The sequence below is a fragment of the Lupinus angustifolius genome, chromosome LG13 (genome assembly GCF_001865875.1).
Source record: "Lupinus angustifolius cultivar Tanjil chromosome LG13, LupAngTanjil_v1.0, whole genome shotgun sequence".
Lineage (NCBI taxonomy): Eukaryota > Viridiplantae > Streptophyta > Magnoliopsida > Fabales > Fabaceae > Lupinus > Lupinus angustifolius.
Genome location: NC_032021.1, coordinates 11,932,427 through 11,937,391, shown reverse-complemented (window position 1 = coordinate 11,937,391; position 4,965 = coordinate 11,932,427). Strand labels below are relative to the sequence as shown.

The 4,965-nt window shown below is 32.5% G+C and overlaps 1 long non-coding RNA gene across 1 annotated transcript in view; it reads left to right on the top strand.

The window, feature by feature from the left end:
* LOC109325597 overlaps positions 2,294-4,965 on the top strand; it is a 46,230-nt gene continuing 43,558 nt past the window's right edge. Inside the window, exon 1 of the long non-coding RNA XR_002105164.1 lies at positions 2,294-2,306. This is a non-coding gene — a long non-coding RNA (uncharacterized LOC109325597). The remainder of the gene's footprint in view (positions 2,307-4,965) is intronic.

Below are 4,965 nucleotides of genomic sequence, written 5' to 3'. Positions count from 1 at the left end.
TTCCGTTGAAGGTCATACCAAGAAGGGTTCAACTTGGATGCTCATTGTGAATACCATAAAGGAACAATATGTCATCCAAAACATGGTTGCAATCAATTCAAAGGCAAAGTTTGAGATCTGATTCATATAAAGATTATCAAGTTTTAAGGAAGTGTTTTGATTTAAGAAAAATATAAAATGGACTCCATTCATGAAGAGCTTACCCTGATTGGTTAATATTTCATTAAAATAATAAATACACCCTTTTGGCTTTGCCTAATGCTCTAGGTTTGCTCTCATGAATAAAGGTTTATTTTTCATTGCATATCTCTTTAATAAATACATACTAGTTCATTAATGATTCAAACTTATCATCATATACTAAAATCCACTTATTATATTTATCCAAAAAAATCACACAGCAAAAGTAAAACCAAATAAAATTAATTAATGCACTACTATTTGATTCAATAATTTAAATCATAAGGAGAATGATGTAAATATAAGACTCATAATGATGTGCATCTTTAGGAAGATTTTTCTAATGACACGATGCTTCTTTGAAATTTCTAAACACTAAGGAGATATTCATAGTCATACCATTTGATCCTATACATTGTGAAAGGAGATTATTTCTGAATTACCGACAAGATGCCAATAACTTGGGGAAGGTATTTTTAAACCACTTTCATTCACATTAAATTATTAAAGAAAAGAATACATGTCATTTTACCATTTGACCGGAAGATAAGAGGATACGATGAATGTTCATAGCTCGAAATACAAAACAGAAAATAAGAGATCATTGAGAGTCTCTAATGAATATCTTAGACAAAAGTTAGAACAAAGGAAAATGTAATATTATTAATGCTAATGTTTTCACCTAAATCTTAGGTCATTATCAAAACCTAAAAATGCTCTTGATATTTGAATATCATGTTAGAAAACTCTTTAAAATAAGATAATGACGAAAGGTAAAAATATGAGTATGAGAAATACATATTTTTTAGCCTTATACCATTTTCTTGGAAACCCTTAGCCATGCCACTATACAAGCTTAAAATATCTTGTGGAAGATCAACCTGCCTAAGATTCACATGAGAGCATAGAAATTTTGACTTCGCTAAACTCAAAAGTTTGATAAAATATATATTCTTTAATACATACGTTTAAAATCTATTCTCTTTCGTCATTATCATCATCATATGAACACTCATAGTCCAGAAACAATTTCAATTTTTTCATCATTGCCCTATCACCAATCATACCCAAACACCTTCCAAATTTGCATGATTATTGTATGTAATATATTTTAAAGGTTTGTTCATGAAATAAGGAGCTATAAGGCAAAAGAAAAGTGGAAGCCTCTCAAATTGAGGAATTTTTTTTTGAGATGAATTATATAAGGCTCTCTAGAGTAAGCGTACCATGAGCTTTTGATCAGAAGAATAACTCTCGGTATCTCACATTTGGGCAATTTTTGGGTTAATCTCATTTTCTAAACGAATATCCAAGAGACACATAAATTGACCCACAAAATAAGAAAGTTGAGAAATGCTGAAGTTTCTTACTGCCATCCTCGGTTAAACAAATTGGAGCAACATTTTAAATAAAGTTATAGCAGGCATAATGAGGATAGTTTTTGTTGATAAAAATACATCAAACCAAAACATTTTTGTCTTATTGAAGAAATTTCAACTAGCCTACACGAGGCAAATTATATGAATTTAAGTTATAGCCAGGCATAATGAGGGTAGTTTTTGTTGATAAAAATACATCAAACCAAAGCATCTTTTTCTTATTGAAGAAATTTCCATCTAGTCTACACCGAGGCAAATTATATGAATTACCATAAAAGAAAAGATATCTTTAAGCAAATTGGGTCATATTTTGATCTCACCCTCTCAAAATGTGAAAACAAAAAGGAAGTTATCATTTGATCATACCAATGAACAACACCCAACAAGGGACACTTCAGTCGATTTCATTGATAAATTTAAAATCTTAAAATAAAGATAATGAGTAGCAAATTTGTTCATGAGTCTTACCTCTTATTCCATTTCATTCAAATAAACATCAACACCACATCTTTTTTGAGCTCCGTAACTCGAAATTGAATTCCAATTGCGCCATTGGCTTCGAAATATTATTTCGAGTCAAGATAGACATCAAGTTCGTCCATAACACATTTCTAAATATTTTTCACTCCGAATTCCGTGTTTCAAAATTCTAACCGTAAAACCGAAATTGGGAGATTTTCAATATCTGGTCGATTATTAGCCGAAAATACTTCGGCATGGTTCTATCGTGAATGTTTCATCGAAGAGGTCAAATCAATTTCATGAGTGAAGCTTACTTGTTAAACAAGCAAAAATACAAATCTCTTACACAAAATCCCTTAAATCACTCATCTACCTCTTACACAATCCACTTTTTGAAAATCCTTTGGTCTTTCCCCTCCCCAAATTTTATTTCTTTTTCATTAAGAGCCAACTCCTAGCTTGGAGAAAACACTTGGCATTTTCACTCCCTCTCTTCACTTTTGCATTTCTAAGAACTCTCAAGGTAGTTCTCCATTTTTTATTTTTCATCCTTTAAGATCTAACAATTAGATGTTTATGAAATTTTAGTATGATGTTTATATGTATGTTAAGAACATTTTCAACCATTGAAATATTCAAATAATATTCCTAACTCTTTTTATGCTCAAAACTCTAAATATGTGCTTTCTTGAACTTAGAAAGTTGTTTTCGAAACCATGAACCTCTTGTTGTTCATGGGGTTGTTTTTAGTGTTTAAAAGTATGCATTTTGTTGATTTTAGTGAAAGGGGATGAGTATGAAATCAAAGGAACCTTTAATGAGTTTTGAACCATGTAAATTTTGAATCTTCTCACTTGTTTTTGGCTTGAGAAACCATAGCCTTGGACAAGATAGAAAATATTTATTTTGCCATGTTTCTAAGTTGGATGAGTTTTGTTGAAAAGATGATTCATTGTTGTTCATGACTATGAAACCAACACCTATTAACCCATGTGGTTATCCTAAAATTTGGAGGTGTTGGAATGATCATGAAACTTGTTGAATCTATCTTAGTTAACTTACTTTAAAGTGGTAATTTTAACAAAAGATATTTGGTTTAAAAATGCTAACTTTTATTAGGTTGTTCATGACTATGAAACCAACACCTATTAATCCTTGAGATTATCCTAAAATTTGAAGGTGTTGAAATGATCATGGAACTTGTTGAATCTACTTTAGTTAACTTACTTTTAAGTGGTAAGATTAACAAAGAATATATTAATTTAAAATGTTGTTTTAAGTATGGGATCAACACTATCAAGACTTGTGGTTGCATGAGGAAAGAATATGTTGAAATGATCATGGAAAACTATTATAAAAAATATGGAATCTACTTAAGATGACTTGCTTTAAAGTGGTAATATCAACTTAGGAGATATTTATTTAAAAATTTGGACTTTGATTAAGAAACTTACCTTAAAGTGGTGAGTATGGCATAAAAAGTCTCCATAAAAGTATAAATTTATGCGGTGATAAAAGTATAAACTTTATTAAAATCTTACCTTGAAAACGATGGAAATTGTGAATAAGACTTTCAAGGATAAAGGATGGTTCAAGAATATGAATCTTGGACCAGATGGATGAAAGCAATTGCGTTCATAAATAGGTTAAATGATGTCTTTACCTTATGGTTATCATGTAAAAATTTAATTCACAAATCACTAATTTGTTTTTGTGTTTACTTCCGAAGTCGGACAACCTACCCATTCACACTTAAAGGAATCAATCACTCAACAACCTAAGGTGAGGGAGAATACATCGTGACGTAATGGTATCTAAATATGACACCCGAATCTCCTAAACCACCTCAAAAGTTTGGAGTTATATTTATGTATTAAGAAACCCATACTTAATCAAATGTTTGCATGCCTGGATTAAGTACAGATAATTTCTTAAGTTGTATGCCTTAGGATAGATTAAAATATCAAATAATACAGCATTTAACCACGAAGGAACACCACTCAAAAAACTAAAACACGTAGGGATCGAAAACAACAGAGATATTCGATCCGGTTGCTCAAAAGGACGAGAGAGTGGTCCTGACCACTAGACCACCCTCGCCTAGGAGAGCCACTCTCGCTTGAGCAATGGTTTTCGCCTGAGCGAGGGTCAGGCAGGTGTTTTGCCTGTTCTGGGAGGTTTTGGGTGCCCGAGCGGCAGTCCCTTGCCTGGGCGAGGACTAGATAGTGATTTCGGCCAGTTTTTGGTGGATTTATCGCTTGAGCGACAGTCTCTCGCTTGGGAGATAGTCATGTAGTAAATTGAGTATGTTTTTGGTATGGATCAGATGGAGGCTACGGAACAAAGGCTCAACAACCGCATGGATCTTCACTTTCAAGGGTTGAAGGATTCGTACTTTGCTGGTATGGAACAATATGAAGAGCGTCAAACTGCTTATTCTGACAACCAATATTAAACTGTGAGGAATCTGATTCAATCAACAGTCGAAGCTCAGAATGCCTTCATTCGCTCTACAACTGAAGCTCAGAATGCACTATTTTGTTCTGAATTTCAGAAGTTGTCTATGCTGATAAGGGGTGACCAGAATGTTGTTATTCCTGATGATGAGATTAATCTTCCTCCACCTCAACCATAGTTTAGAAGACTTTAGACCTAGGATATCTTACCCTTAGGTTTATTTCTTCTTTATTGCACTTTCTGGACTCAGTTGTTGTTACTGTTTCAAGACTTATTTGTGCCTTTTTCTGTCTCTGTTTGACATTTTATGGTTTGTATGGTTGCTGGATATTTTTACTCTTTATGCTATGTTTTTAATTTTTGCGTTTAATTATGTCAAAATAGCTTATTTGGTTATTTGAATGGTTCTTGATCATATGGTGCATAAATTAAGCTGGTTATTGCACTACACTGCTTATTATGCTTATTGCTATTTGATATGGTAAAT